We start from the raw sequence: 17,434 nt of genomic DNA on the forward strand, positions 1-17,434 counted from the left end.
ATATATATATATATATATATATATTTAATTTCCCCTCTTACAGAGTGGATAGACCCAAGGCCCTCCCGAATAGACTGGAGGAAGGCACAGACATATAGTGTTAAAAGAAAGATGGGAGAGGGGAGGTTGGGCACCATGGGAATCTTATGCCCAGCATAAGAAACATTCTGTCAGTCTTTTGGAATGTACCAGGATTCAACTTTGATAAAATAGAGGAAAGGATGGGCACTGTTCAGGACATTCTTGGGGCCAGAACACTGCAAAGTCACTTTCAGGTATATGTCATCATTCCATAATCTTGATGTTCTAAAGCAGTGATGGGCAAACTTTTTAAAGAGGGGGCCAAAGGAAAGGAAATACTCATCTGTCAGTCTACTTCTAAGGCAACTCTTTCAAAGTTTCATTGTATTGTGTCCTACTCATTGTATTCGTCAGATTAGGAATAATGTCCTGTGGCCAGATAGAACATTTCAGGGGGCTGCATCTGGACCACAGATGTAATTTGCCCATCACTGTTCTATAGCAATTATAAATATCACAAAAGCCATTAAAAACCTCTTAACCCCATTTTTTTCCTCTCCATTTTTGGCCCACGCTGTAGATGAAAAAAATACTTGGTAGGATATAATTTTTGGTCACAATCTGTTGTGAGTGTGCAACAGCCATGAAATATTAAGAAAAAGAAAACAAACTTAATTAAAAAATGCGAAAGCAATACAATAACGAATATCAACATTAAATAACTTTGCATTATAGTAGCTCATCCTCAAAGTCCACACATTTTATTTCAGTTCTCAGATATTCTGTGTGGTTGTTTTATCTTCTGGAGGGGGCTGAGCAGAGGTGCCAGAGCAAGATGGCGGCATGAGTGCTGTGACCCCTGGGAGTTGCACTGGTTAAAATCTTTGTCTGGATAGTTGGCCCAAGGAAAGATGCTTATTCCAATATCCTAGCCAAAAAGTTAGCAAGCGGTCTGGACAAAATACAGTTTCATAATGTTAAGTCAAAGTGCCTGGAAGCATGCAACCAAATCTGTCAAGAGGTGCTGTCAAAGATTCACGAATTAAGACATTCCACTTGTACCTTCGTGGGAACTTAGAAAAATGGTACAGGGAGCAAGATCCAGAGGAGCAAGCACCTCTGGAGCTATGAGGGAGGCTACCCAACCCTCAGTGAGGTCATGGGAAAATTCAGAGAAAAATAAAGAATTTGTGGTGTTCTGGAAGGAAAGAGGCAGCTTTCTGGTAAGAACTAGTTGCTGTTAGAGTTCAGTTTCTGGAATGAACCAGTCTCCAGAGCAGGACCTAATATGCTATATGAATTCAGGTCTTACCTACTTAGACCAGGAACGACAATTGAATGGGCCAACTATTGGGCTCGTGTAATTCATTGTACACAGAATGAAAATGAAGCAGTTGGAGGGTCTGCAGCCAAGACAGTTGGTAATGTTTCCAGGAAGCAGATTGAAACTTCCTGAAACCTAAAAATGGAGATGGATAAACTGGCTTGGAAAGGCTTGCTCAACTAAAGTTGTAATGCGGATCTGACTGCTATTAATAGATGGTTGATACTAAGGTAAACAAGGCTCCAAGACTGTTTAGGCTTAAGGTTAACCAGGATTTATTTGTAAATAACAGAGGAAAGATAAGGGTAGGTAGGTGGGTGAAGGAAACCCTAAGGTCTTGCCTAAATCATTGATGTTAATTTATCTTGAAGCATTACTCAATGTTCTCTAGGTGCAGAGTATGAGAAAGCCTTGAGGGCAAATCTTGACTCCGTTGCTTGTTGCTGAGCCCAGAGCCTGGGAAGTCCTGGGTCAGTTGCTGTTGTTCTTGGTTGTAGCTGTTCTCACTAGCTGGTAATGTAAGGACGTTGTCTATGCCAAGGAAGTATGAATATTTGGCTAACCATGGGAATTAGTCCCTACCTGCCTAACAGAAACTCACTCCCAAACCACCCTGGGACCCCAAACCCTCCTCTCCTCCCTAACCCTCCAGGTGAGTCAGAGAAGTGAAGCTCCCAGGGGTTTGAGGACCCCCTTTTATACCCTGCCCTTAACGGGCACCCTGGCACCGGGCCTGGGTGCTCTGCCAGGTTCTGTGTTCCAAAGTGGCAACTGCCAACTTGCACCCCAAGAAATATGGCTACTCATTTCTGCATTTTACGGGCATAAACATGGCTGGGAAGAATTGGCACATTGTGCAGTCCCCTAATTCAGGAAAAGGAGTCAAGAACCCTGATATCCCTGAAAATTTCACCCCTCAAGTATGGAATTGGTTAAGTGCCTACATAGATTTAAGTGACAAGTATTTGTTTTCAATTAATTTTGTGGTATACGTTGTATGTCATGGTGAGAAAGAAACCATATCAAACTGATCATATCAAATGGCTGTATTTAGCTATTTAGAAAGACATCTTTTCTTTAGACTCTAAATGTGCATATAAAAGTTAATTATGAAAAAGAAAAGAAAATTGGCTTATTCTAACAGTGTTCAATGGTCTTTTGTAAAATATCACTGTTTTGATATGATATACCTTACCCAAGCCCAGTGGAGAAAACAGGAAACAGACTATAATTTAAACATCTCTTGATAGAAATACAATCATGAATCTAATTTATTAATATTTATCTATGATAAACAAATCTGGTGCAGAATTACAGGTTCAGATTAATTTCCTTCCTGTTTCAGGAAGAGTGCTGGACTTTGGCCTTTCACTCCTAATTCTAGTGTGGTTACTTCAAAAGTTCTTCTGATTATTGAAGTAGGAACAAACATTTGAACCCAGCATCTGAAAATATTCTAATCTATTCTCCTTTGTTAACAGTTGTGCAATCAGTTGGAGAGTGTGACACAACCAGTCTGATAGTGGCTGATATGTATATCTGAGCAAGAATTCTATTTTGATAAAGTGTTACAATATCTATATGGAGAAAAAATCACTGCATTGGACCTGTTCTTTGGACTGTATGATTTTTAGTTTTGAAATAAACACTTGGAAGAGAACTGATTTTTTTAAGAAATATTTTTCTATAATGAAACATATAACACTAGGAAAAGAGGTTTTATTTTTATAAGCAATAATACGTGACCTCAAAATTTTCAATCAGTGTTTTAATAAACATACAGTAGATATTTCTGAGGCCATGTGAAGGTGGTGCATGTTGAGAGGAAAAGATTGGCATAGAGCAGTGTATTCTGTCTAGTTCTGTCCAATTTCATTTTTGAATGTCATGTATCAATTTTGTTCATGTCTATACTAATGTGGAAGTCATACTGAAATGGACATTTTGTCTGACTCAATTTAATTTCTGTGTGAAATACAGTGTATACAAATCTCTTCCCTGGTGTCTAACTTGTACATGTCAACACTTTTCTTCAAAAATCATTTAAAGTCAGTAAAATCCTTTTAATTTTCACAAAAACAAACAGACAAAAATACATTTTCTCTTGGACATCCTGGGACAGTTTGGTTCTGAATTACTTGTAGTACTTGTGGTACTAGAAGGTCTCACTAAAAGCACATCTCAGTACAAAGTACTACAGCTTTTAAAATTAAAATTAAAAAAATTACTTCTTCAGGAACTAGTTGAGGTGATGAGAACCATCCATACTTGTGGTCTTGCTCTTATTAACAATAGAACTATAAGAAGTCACATTTCAGTCAAAATGAAGAGATTTTGGGTTATTACATGGCCTTTAGAATCATTTATATGTTACATTTAGGTTTATCTAACTTGTTGCTTTCTCAAAACTTTCCATTCCAATTCCTTTAGAAGGATCAGATGCTATTAGGTATGTGATCTTCTATGTAAAAACATAAGCAATAACATTTTTTTTGCAAAGAAATTTCTTCTCCCTCAGGTTCAATGATTACACAACAAATGAACATACAAGAGACTCCAGTGGAAACAAAAACTTGGGGTGGAGCACAGAAACATTTCTGTAAATAATTCTCAGTTATATACAAAGAACAAAGTATACCGAATGGGTCGCCTATAGGAAACCATATTCAGTTGTTAGCCACATTCAGGTGGACTTAATCTTATACTTGAAAATGTATTGATAGGCAAATGACAAATCCAAATACTAATTTTCATTCATTGTCTGGGATGTGGAACGACTACAAATTCAGATTGAATCGCTTATATATTTGCTCTGATTAGAGAAATTTGCTACAAAGGAAAAAGCAGGGGGATGTTTATAATAGCATTAAAACTGGTTTCTTTAGGCATAAGCCTGAAAAGTAGAGTGATCCATCACATGCACACCAGCATCCTTAACTTTGAGATGAAGTAAGAGTCACCACTGACATCAGTTAAGCAGTAACAATTCCACCTCACAGCCAGATTCAGGAATAGAAAGGTTCCCATTCAAAAGGAAATGATAAAGTTGAGAACATGAGTTGGAAAGGATCCCAGTCGTCCCCTCAACTTTTCCTAGACAAGGACCTCCACCTGTAATAGTTCAGGATCAGAGTCCTTCTGAGTCACTTGTAGCTTTTTCCTCTCATGATGAATGACTGATTTAATGATCCATCAGACAATTATAACCAAATTCGAAACTCAGAATCAAGCAGTCTCAAGAGCTTTTATCTCCAATGGTAAATTGCACTAACTACACAATTTAGGACTGAATCCAGTTAAGCTTACTCTCAGGCAGTAAAAAATAAAATAATAAAAGTTTACCAGGGCTCACACAAATATAACAGATTTCACCTAGTTCTTCTTCCTTTTTCTTTAATCGTAAACTCATCATGGCACAAAAAAGCAATCATTAAAAATCATTTCTATGTTAGAAACAGCCATGAACAATCTCAGTAATCCAGTTTCATTGTTTAGGAATTCCATAACCCAAGCAAGCTCTTTCCACTGAGTTGATGACCTTAATGACACAGCAGATGCTTCCTGTAAAATTTCCTTTAAGCTTACAATTCAAGGAAAATCTGTAATGCTTTTCCTTTTATCTTTTCCACACAGTGATTACTCTAATGTTTTTCCAGTTTTTACTAGTCTCACCACTCAATAATTGGTCCAACTAATAGTATTTTCCCGGTAGTATTTCAATTCACCTATCTGGAAATTCTTACGAGGGCTCTGACTTCACTCCTCTATTACCCTTAAAATGTTTCTCTTTTTGTAACGGGGAAACGAAACTTAAAACTACATCACAAAATAGGTAGGAGTTTACAAATTAATCTTCGCTCAACACTTATTTTTTTATTTATACAAAACCTTTTTAATTTAATGTAATCAAAATTATTTATTTTACATTTTGTAATATTCTCTGTTGCTTGGTTTTAAAATCTTTCCTTTCCCATAGATCTGACAGGCAAATTATTCTATGTTCACCTGATTTACTTATAGTTTTCTTCTTTATATTTAAGTCATTCACCCATTCTGAGTTTATCTCAGGGTGTGAGATGTTGATCTAAGCCTAATTTCTCCCATACTGTTTTCCAGTTTTCCCAGCAGTTTTTGTTAAATAGTGGGTTCTTGTCCCGAAAGCTAGGATCTTTGGGTTTATCGTATACTATCTTGCCGAAGACATTTACCCCAAGTCTATTGCATTGATCCTCCCTTCTGTCTCTTAGCCAGTACGATATTGCAAAACTTATTTTTTAGCATTTAAAAACATTCAAGCTTTTTAATCTTCAAACCAACTGCTCAAAGGAGATTGCAAATTTTTTTCCCCTGCCTTAATTCCTTACATTCCTATTTGCTTAGAACTTCCACCTTACCTTTCCTCAATGGCCTTTAATTAAAAGTTACAACTTTCAAATGGACTTTGATTAAAGTTCCTTAACAACCTGTTTCTTTCATATTCTAATCCAGCACTCCTCTTATCTTCTTCTACTTTTACCATCATAATTCGAATAAACTTTACTTCACAAAATATTATTTTTATTTTTGAATTATGCCCACTTAAGCACTTCTAAGATTTCTTGAGATAGACTTCTCTAAGAACTCAAGCAATTTCCCAGTAAAAACAGTTATTATCCATTACATTTCCAAATGGACAGTTTTAAATAATATTTATCATTCCATTAGCATTTAAAACTATACCATTGTAATCAATGATTTTAAAAGAGTTTGCCATTTAAACACAAGTTCCAACAGGGAACCTTATCAAATTCATGTTTGGCATTAATTTTATCCATAGTACAATTTTGAAATATGAAATAACTTTTCATAAAATCACATAATTAACAAAATTCCCAACATATACATTTTGTGCCAATCACATTAAAAACTTCATATAGAATTATCCTCTATGAGACTCATGTCCAAATCAATAAAATAACAAGGCATATATACAATGCTTACCACTTCTCAGGTTCTGTATTAATCAATGCACAATTGTAAAGTGACAGTCACATATTAAGTTTTAATCTATCCCAACTAGCCCACCTTTTGAGAGCAAATTATTAAATTTAGTTCAAATATGATTTTCACAGGGAACTCAATGCTTTTAGGGTAGTCCTGACTCACTATAGTTTCTCTCTATTTTACCTTTAAATCAAACTACAATTTTTAGTACTGTTGTATCCAATAATATAAATATATGAAATTCTACACTTTCCAAAGGGAAAATTTCCATCAAACTCCCTTCAACAACATATATTTCAATAGCGTTTCAAACTGAGAGATCTCCAATCTTTAGTTGACTCATTTCCTTAGCATATAATTATTAACTTTTAAGTTATTGAAATTTTCACTATTCATTATGAGATGGAAGCACCAAAAATTCTTTAATATGTCTTTAAAAATGAATATAAAAATCCTTTAAAGAACAATTAAGTTCTGAAAATTTATTAGTGGAAGTAACAGAAATAATTTCCCTAAGTAAACATTACATACAATTCCAGTTGCTTACATGTGGGGACAAAGAACTCGACTTTGGCAGTATACAAAATGTAGGCAATACAAAATAGAACCAATTACAAAAATGGAGACAATTTCAATTTGTTTTTCTCTGTATTAGACTTTCACTTTTTACCATGTTAGCAAAGATTCCAGAAAGGGATAAAGCCAAGCTGGTAGAGACAATACACAGACCTACCTAATCTCTATCAAATTTCCTCTAAAAAAACTATGATTATAATGTCTCGAAATGAATTCTGGAGCAGCAAACCCACAAAAATACAGGGTGAAATAATTGTTTTCAGCCCCTGATAACTTAGAAGCATCTATTGCACTGGGGTGGAAGTGAAGCACAAAACAGCCCACTAAGGGAGCCCTCCACCATGACAACAGGCTTTGGAGGTAGCTGAATCACCAGCAAAGGCTTCTAGAACCCTCTGCCACAGATGGTAAGGGGAGTTTGGACAATTGCTAAGAATGAGGTTTTTTTTTGGGGGGGGATCCCTTTGTTGGCTCTGGGTGTAAGACTAGGTTCTTGTTACAACTATGTATTAGAACCAGGTCGCTGTCCAGGTCCTGGTCAGGGTGAGGAGGAGCACTAGTACATAACAGCATTTGTGGTCACTGTGGAGCAGGAGACCCTGGTCATGGTTCCAAGGCAGAAAAGAGTGCTTGTGGTTATCTCCAAACAAGAGTACAGGCCTGGAAAATATTAAACACACCTCTCATTAGATCATACTGCTTTGGAAGAACTGAAACCAGAGAGATTTAGTTACTTTTGAGGAACATTGCTCCCTTTACTACAGTTACAGAGCCCAACTTTAACAGGCCTTTTTAAATTAAGAGAAAAGAAAAAGGCCAGGAAGTGACCAAACAACAAAAAAAGGAAAAAAGGAAACTCAACAAAAAAAGGCATTTTGATGATAGGGAAGATCAGAACACAAACTCAGAAGAAGATGACAAAATCAATACCGGTACATCCAAAAAGCCTCCAAGAAAAATGGGAATTTCTTTTAATCCTAAAAAGAATGAAGGACCTTAAAACATATTTTTAAAAATGGATAAGGGAGGTAGAATAAAAATTGGAAAAAGAAAGGAGAGCGATACAGGAAAATCATGAAAAAAGAGTCAACAGGTTGGCAAAGGAGGTACAAAAAAACCCATGAAGAAATTAATATCTTAAAAAAATAGAATAGGCCAGTTGGCAAAAGAGGTATAATAATCTACTGAAGAGAAGAACTTTAAAAAAAAAGCAGAATTGACCAAATGGAAAAAGATATACAAAAATACACTGAAGAGAAGAACTTATTGAAAGGCAGAATTGGCCCTATGGAAAAAGAGGTAAAAAATTCATTAAGGAAAAAAAAACTCATTACAAGGTAGAACTGGCCAAATTGGAAAAGGAGTTATAAAAGATCACTCAAGAAAATCATGCCTTAAAAATTAGAATCTGAGACATGGAAGCTAATGACTCTATGAGACATCAAGAATCAATCAAAAGAATGAAAAAATAGAAGTAAGCATGAAATATCTCATTGGGAAAACAACTGACCTGGATAATAAATCCAGGAGAAATAAACTAAGAATTATTGGACTATCTGAAAGCCATGATTGATAAAAAGAACTTAGACATCATCTTTCAAGAAATTGTTAAGGAAAACTGCCCTAATATTCTAGAACCAAAGGGTAAAATAGAAATAGAAAGGGTCCACCAATCACCTCCTAAAAGGCTAACTCCCAGAACTCCTTGGTCAAGGAAAAAATATTGTTAGCACCAAAAGGAAAGAATTTGGATATTGTGGAGCAACAGTCAGGATAATATAAGACTTTGCTCCTTCTACATTAAAGGATCAGAGGGCCTGGAATATAATATTCCAGAGGACAAAGGAGGTAGGACTTCAACCAACAATCACTTACTCAGCAAAACTGAGTATAATTCTCTAGGGGGAAAATGGATATTCAATGACATGAAGGGCTTTCAAATATTCTTGATTAAAAGACCAGAGCTAAATGGAAAATTTGATTCTCAAATACAAGTCAAAGAGAAACATAAAAAGGTAAATAGGAAAGAAAAATCAAGACATTCAATAAGGTTAAATTGTTTTATACTTAAAAGAAAAGATGATTCTTATAAGTATACATAGATAGAGGGCAAGGGTATGAGTTGAATATGATGGGATGAAATAAAAAAATAGAATTAAGGCATGAGAAAAAAGATTGCATTGGCAGGAGGCGGAAGGAGAAAATAGAATGGGTAAATAATCTTACATAAAGTGTCATGAAAGAGCTTTAACAGTGGAGGGGATGGATAGAGGAGGTAGGAAGAGAATTTTACTCTCATTGGAATTGGCTCTATGAGAGAAGAAGATACACAATTAATTGTGTATGGAAATGTATCTTACCCTACAAGAAAGTAGGAGGTGAAGGGGATAACCAAAGTGGGTGGGGCTGATAGAAAAGAGGGCAAATTGAGGGAAGTGGAGGTAAGAAACTAAACAGGTATGAATAAGATGGAGAATAATTCACCACAATCATAGTGGTGTAAATTTTTTTACAACATAGTCCTCATATAAATACATCATTTTTCAAATATACAGGGAAATGAGTCAAATGTATAAGAATACAATCCATTCCTCAACTGATAAATTGTCAAAGGATATGAACTGGCAGTTTTCAAAGTAATTAAAGCTCTCTCTAGTCATGCAAAAAATGCTCTAAATCAGTATTACTTAGAAAAATGTAAATTAAAATAACTCTGAGGCACCACTACACGCCTGTCAGATTAGCTATTATGACAGAAAAGGAAAATGACAAAACTTGGAGGGGATGTGGAAAAATTGAGACTCAAATCCACTGTCAGGGGAATTATGAACTGATTCAACCATTCTGGAGAGCAATTTGGACCTATGTCCAAAAGGCAATTAAAAAAAGTACATACTCTTTGACCCAGCAATACCATTACTAGATTTGTATCCTAAGATATAAAAGTACAAAAGGGGAAGGAATTACATGTACAAAAATATTTAAAGCAGCTTTTTTTTGTGGGGCTAAAGAATTGGAAAGTGAAGTGATACTCATCAATTCCAGAATGACTAAGTTATAATATATAATTGTAATGGAATTCTATTTTGCTGTAAGAAATAACAAGCAGGAGGAGTTCAGAAAAACTGGGAAAGGCTTTACAGGACCTGACACAGGGTGAAATAAACAGAACTAGGAGAACCTTTTATGTAGGGACATGAATACTGTCCAATGAACAACTGTGAGTAACCTAGCTATTCTTATTAATACAATGATCCAAAACAATCCTAAAGGACTCATGATTTAAAAAAATGCCATCTGCTTCCTGATGCAGAACGGATGGAGTCTGAATTCAGACCAAAGCAAATGTTTTTTCATTTTCTTTCTTAACTTATTTTTTGTTTGAGTTTCTTTCCACAAAAGGATTAATATGGAAAAAAGTTTTCCATGTTTACACATGTAAAAATCCATATGAGATTGCTTACCATGTCATTGTGAGTGTTTTAGTGATAAGGGTGTTTGAGAGGGAAGAAAGGAGAGAGAGAATTTGAGACCCCAATTCTCAAAATGTTGAAAACTTTTTACATGTAACTGGGGAAAAATAAAATCAAACTTAGAAAAAGGGCTCATTTTGTGCTTTTGTTTTTAAATTTTTCTTCAGCGTAGATAAGCACTATATTTTGTGAGAGAAAAAATTTTATGAAAATGTTTTGTGAAAATTTTTTTCTGCAGGTGTTGATATAATTATGTGCACTTAAAGTAGTGTCTTATTTAATTAACTTTTCATTTTAAAATACAATTTTAGATCATTTTATTATTTATTTGCTGTTAATCTATATATCTGAAAATAACTTGTATTTTCTTATTTTTTCATTAACTTCTTTCCATACATTTGTTGCTTATCGTACCTTAGGATTTAGAGCTAGAGACTATCTACCCAAACATTGCTCACTTGCTCCCTATTTTGCAGAATAGGAAGTCCAAGACCCAAAGAGGTGAAGATATTGTTCAAGGCCAAGCAGGTAGTACTCTAGTTAGGTAGTATGGGGATCTAGGTTCTTTGATTTCATATCTATTCTTAAGAATAAACCAGATTTATTCAATGATTTATCATATTCTGATAATATAGAATTGAAATTTCACCTATTATTGGTTCCTTATTCCAAAATTATAAGCTTCTCTTTGTAACTTTTAGCAAATGTTAGATACTATATAAATGAGTTATTCATTTACCTATAGCTATAGAACAATGTTTTCTCTCATCAGATCCTCAGAATGACTTGGGAGGTAGGTGTTATTATCCTTGCTTTACAGATGGGCAGAGGGTGTACTAGTGGAAGCAAATTTTGGCATTTAACATCTTTGTGTCTGGAAGCTTTGAGTGTGGCTTGTTGATGGATTTTATGTCTGTCATCCTGTCTTGAGAGGATTTTAAGAGACCCCAATTTTGCCTTTTGTTGTGATGTCATAGATGGAAGCTGTTGGGATATGAAGTAGAAAAATTTGTTCCTTTCCCATGTAATTCCTCATAGGACAAGAGTATCACACAAATCAGCTGCAGGTTTAAGGGCATGAGTTTCCTTCCTAAAATAGGTCAGGTATCTGGTCCCTAGTGAGTCAGCATTACCCTGACATATTAGCTGTAATTAAAAAAATTAATAAATGCATGATTTTACTGGTGTAAGGATTCTCTGATGAGATACTCTCTTTAACAAGTGCAGATCAGCCCACAATGCTTCTGTGACTTGGAGTTTTCATCAACTGCCTGGATCACAGAAAATTTAGGTGATTTGTATGGCTGGTACATATCCAAGGCAAAATTTAAACCTACCTCTTCTGAAAATCACAGTGGTCCTCCTTCCACTACTCCATGCTTCATAGACATGGGGAAGGAGAGAAAGGAAGGCTTCCCTTGTATTTCAAGATTGCAGCTGGTAAGAGACCTGCACCCCACATTTTCTTTTTCTTTTTGGGGGGTGGGGCAGAGTTAACCATACAGAATGAGATGATTTGCAATCTCCATCACAGATCTCAGTATATGTATTTATCTTTAGCTTCCAAACCATTGCCTCTTCTAAACTTCCTTATATTTTTCAAAGACATCATTATACTTTGAGTCTTGAGTTTTTAACCTAATCTTTGATGCTTCATTCAACTGAAACTCCCTCTTCAAAGTTACCTGTGGTCTCAATTGCCAGATGTGATGCTATTTTCTCAATGTTCACTGATATTGACTTCCAGGAATGTATTGTTGTTCTGACTTGATGTTTTTATTTGTACCTGATTTGGATTTTAGTGAGATAGAGGTGTACCAACATCAGCCTCACTCTCTTCCAGAGTCACTGACGTCTAGAGGCAAGACAAAAGTCACAACAACTGGAGATGTTGTGGGTGAAGTGGATGACCTTGGAAACTCAACAGCCTGCTTGAGCTGCTTTCATGGTTATTGGAATAAATTCTTCTCATTTGTTTATTCAGCTGGGAGAAGTCTTCACATACTTGGGGGTAGACACCCCCTAACTCTCCAATGGGTTTGAAGCCTGTCGGTTACCCTCAATAGGTTTATCCTCTTTGCCTAGATTGTTTTACCTGTGTGTAGCCATTGTGTGTGCCACAGCTTCTTGGAGCCACAGGTGAGAGTTGGGTAAGAGATGGATAGAAAAAGTGGATGAGCAGTTCTGGAGAAGGCTCAGCAAATCCTCTCACCAGAGCTGCTAGTCTTCCCTGAACACTTCATACTCCCCAGATAGCAATATGTACACATATGCACATATGATATTTATATATATTTACATTATATATATTAGTAATATATGACACTATTGACTACTCTCTTTTCTTAAATATTTTCTCTCTCCTTTATGAGACTTGCTAAAGGTTATGTAGGTGTTTCACTTATAACAATCTTCATAACTATACATTTAATACTTGGAAATGCTCTGGAAGCATAGCCAGCTCAGATGAGAGGAGATCCCTCTTCCCAGACAGAGTGCTGTATACTCTATTAGAATGGACTTTTGAGTCTTCACAATGGAAGAGCAAAGGATAACGCTAAACCAGATGTTTTTATACCAACTTATTTCAAATGGTGGCTATAAATGTTTTCTCTAATAGGGAAGTTAATAAAAGAAGAGCATCTTTTTTTCCTTCACATTCTTAGAAGTAGCTGACTTCGTGGTTCTCCAGGTGCTCTGTCTGAGAGCTGCCTCTGAATTCTCTTACTGAGTCCTTCAATGTTGATCTAAAGGCAATGACCCATAACTTAGTAATATAAGCGAATGTGTAGATGAAGAACAGTTTGTTTTCTGTATATTACAGACAAGTTTTATGAAAAACACAGAGGACGTATGTAGAACATATGTTGGAACTTCAAAAGAAGAAGACTAACTTAGTGAGAAATATTCATTGTGTCAACTATTTATTCATTTTCTCCAGAATTCACTCTTGGCTATCAAGACTTCCTCTGCCATGCTGCAATAGCCTTCTCATCCTGGAAGCTCGTTCTGCCCCTTTGGTCTCTCACCCTGGAATTATATTCCTTCTCCGTGGTCCCTTCCTTTGATTGGTAAATTCTTCTCAGAACCTCCATTTTAAGGAAAATTCCTAGGCCAACCATGGCTTTATTCCTCTCCTGGGTTCCACTTACTACTCTCTAGACCAGTGTTTCCCAAACTTTTTTGGCCTACCACCCCCTTTCCAGAAAAAATATTACTTAGCCCCCTGGAAATTAATTTTTTAAAAAATTTTAATAGCAATTAATAGGAAAGATAAATGCACCTGTGGCCATCACTGCCCCGCCCTGGAACGCTGCAGCACCATGGGGTGGTAGCACCCACTCTGGGAATCACTGCTCTAGACTTTCTCCACTATCTTCCTAGTTGCTTCACTCTTCCCCCTACCCCAACATTTAATCTTCCTTTTATGTGCTATCTTCCCCCAACAGAATATAAACTTCTGGAGGACATGGACTCTATTTCTGCTTTTATTCACATTCCTAGCACTTATCACAATGCCTGGCACATTATTAGGCACCTAATAATAAATACTTTAAACTTGTCATGACTTGCCAGGAATTCCCCCTCCTCATTCCTTATTCTTTGTGTTTTAACTGAGAATAAAATTAATGGATAGTGGTACCTTGATAAATGTACTATATGACATGTTCTAGTTTACTGTGGATGCCCAGAATTCTTTAGTTGAATTGGATTAAGAGGGTCAGGAAAAGATTGCTTTTAAAATACTGTCATAATTCTCTGTGTGCCTAGAAGACATGCATTTCAGTTTCTTAATGGAAAAATAGTTGACATTATAAACAGAAATTTGAATTCAGTTCAGGGCTTAAAGGTTTTGTCAACCCTAGTGGTCAGAAATTATCCAGAATTTCTGTGGACAAATTTGACACAATTATATGACACTTCCTATATATGGTGAAGTTTCTCTAAAATTAGAATAGGAAGAAGGTTTGGACCTTGGGTTTCATTGGCATAGGGGACCCATGAAGCAAGAACTCCCTCTATCAATGCAATACACTAATCAACACATGGTAGTTAATGTCCATAGCAACTTAGTGTTCAATAAACACAAATATCCAAGCTTTGGGGAAAGAACTCACTATTTGACAAAAACTGATAGAAATCTGGAAAACAGTATGGAAGAAACTAGTCATAGATCAACATCTCACACCATATACCAAGATAAAAGAAAAATAGATATGTGATCTATAAATAAAGGGTGATATCATAAACAAATTAGGGAAACATGGAAAAATTTACATGTTATACCTATGGATAAGGGAAGAATTTCTGACCAAACAAGTCTTAAGAAATACTATGAAAAATGAAATGGATAATTTTGTTTCTATTAAATAAAAAAAGTTTCTGTACAAACTAAGTCAATGCAATAAGATTAGATGGATAACAACAAATTTGAAAAAAAAATTATAGCAAGTGTCTCTGACAAAAGCCTCATTTCTCAAATAGGGAGCTGAGTCAAATTTATAAGAATACAAAGAATACAAAGCATTCCCCAACTGAAAAATTGTGAAAGGATATGAACCAGCAGTTATCAGAGAAGAAATTACAATTATTCATAATCATCTAAAAATGCTCCAAATCACTTTTGATTAAAGAAATTCAAGTTAAAAAAAATCTCTGAGATATCACTTCATATCCACCAGATTGGCTAATGTAACCAAAAAGGAAAATGATAAATGTTGGAGGAGATGTGTGAAAATTGGGACACATACATTGTTGGTAGAACTGTGAACGGATACAATCATCCTAGAGAGTAATATGAAAGAAGGATCAAAGGACCATATTTTGTATACTCTTTGACCTAGAAATACCACTATTAGAACCTGTATCTCAAAGAGATCAGGCCCTGTTTTCTAGGTTTTTGCCACCACAAAGAGTGTAGCTATAAATAATTTTGTATAAGTCTTTTTTATCTAGGATTTCTTTGGGGGTACAAACCCAGTAATGATTTGGCTGGATCAAAGGGCAGGCAGTCTTTTAGCGCTCTTTGGGCATGAACTGGAAAGACCTCCAGGAACTGATGCAGAGTGAAAGGAGCAGAACTAGAAGAACATTATACACAGAGACTGATATACTGTGGTAAAATCGAATGTAATGGACTTCTGTACTAGCAGCAATGCAATGACCCAGGACAATTCTGAGGGATTTGTGGAAAAGAACACTACCCACTTTCAGAGGAAGAACTACAGGAGTAGAAACACAGAAGAAAAACAACTGCTTAAACACATGAGTTGATGTGGATGTGATTTGGGATGTAGACTCGAAACTACCACACCAATGCAAATATCAATAATATGGAAATAGGTCTTGATTGATGACACATGTTAAAACTAGTGGAAATGCAGGTCAACTGGGGGGGGTGAGGGGGTGAAGGAGAAAGTAAGAACATGAATCATGTAACCAAGGAAAATTTTTCTAAAAAATAAAATTAACAACTGCTTGAACGCATGGGTCGGGGTGGACATGATTGGGGGTGTGGACTCGAAACTACCACACCAATGCAACTACCAACAATTTGGAAATTGGTCTTGATCAAGGACACATGACAAAACTAGTGGAAATGCGCATCGGCCATGGGTGGGGGGGTGCGGGGGGGGTTGAAGGGGAAAGGAGGAGCATGAATCATGTAACCATGTTAAAAATGAATATTAATAAATGTTAAAAAAAATAAAATTAAAAAAAAAAAGAGATCAGGCCCTGTCTGTACCAAAATATTGTTAGCAGCATTTTGTTGTGGAAAGAAATTAGAAACTGAGAAGTTTTCCATCATTTGGGGAATGGAAGAACAAGTTGTATATGGTTATAATGGAATATTATTGTACCATAAGAAGTGATGAACAGGATGAATTCAGAAAAACCTGGAAAGATTTATATGAACTGATAGAACAAATTGAACAAAACCAGGAGAAGAATTTATACAGTAACAGAAATATTATATGATGGTCAACTGTGAAAGATTAAATCATTATCAGCAAAACAATTTTCCAAGATAACTGTAAGGTACTCATGATGAAAATGCTTTCCAAAGCCAAAGGAGGAACTGTTGGAGTATAGATCAAAGCACACCATCTTCCATTTTATTTCCTTCATGAGATTCTTATTGTACATGTGATAAGTGTCTTCTATCACAACAGGAGCAATATTGAAATATGTATTGCGTGAAAGCACTGGCAAAACCTATTACAGAATATTTATAGCCTTGTGGAGTGGGGTGAAGGGAGGGAGAGTGAAACTTTGAATCCTAAAATATCAGAAAACAATTGTCAAATTTGTTTCTACATGTAACAGAAAAAATAATGAATTAAAAAGAATGTATAAAGCAAAAAAAATCCAGTTTTTTTGCATCACTGTTTAATAGATAGATTTTTACTCAGAGTATGTACATCAGTTTACCTTTTATATATTTTAGTCCATGCTGCCTCTTGATTCTGTTGTTTTATTCTGACAATTGCCATTAAAATGACTTTTTCTTTCCATTTAGTTATTTTGTGTGTCTGACTTTGCTGGCAAACAGGGAAAAGATTCCCAGGAATCCTAGTACTTCAGTAGATTTGGGGATATAACAGATTCAATAACTGGTGAATTTTTTTATGGGGGTGATAATTCTTCCTCTTACTGCTATCTCATTAATGGTTTCCTTGGCTGAAATATTCCCCTTGACTTTCAAATCCCATTTTCTTTTTTTGAACCCTTACTTTCTGGTTTAGTAAAAGCTCTTAAGACAGAAGGACAAATGAGGTTAAGTGACTTGCCCAACTTACACAGCCAGAAAGTGTCTGAGGCCTGTAATGGGAAAGGGTTAGAGATAGGATAAGATTTAAGAGAAGTGGAAGGCTATCTTCAAGGCACATACTAGGAATTCAAGGGAAAGAATTTTAGCAGCCAGAAGGCAGAGGAGAAACAGTTTGGAAGTAACAACTGGTAGAGTCAGTGATTTCCTGGAGGAGGAAGGGTCTCTTTCTGTCTGGAAGGGTGGAGAAAAGGCGACTTGTTGGAGCTTAGCTACCTCAACCTGACT

The 17,434-nt window shown here is 35.8% G+C and overlaps 1 pseudogene; it reads left to right on the plus strand.

Annotated features, from left to right (window-relative positions):
- The window catches only part of LOC123245855, a 6,522-nt pseudogene extending 5,045 nt beyond the window's left edge, over positions 1-1,477 (plus strand).
- The last annotated feature ends 15,957 nt before the right edge of the window (positions 1,478-17,434 follow it).

This window comes from Gracilinanus agilis, chromosome 4, assembly GCF_016433145.1.
Source record: "Gracilinanus agilis isolate LMUSP501 chromosome 4, AgileGrace, whole genome shotgun sequence".
Lineage (NCBI taxonomy): Eukaryota > Metazoa > Chordata > Mammalia > Didelphimorphia > Didelphidae > Gracilinanus > Gracilinanus agilis.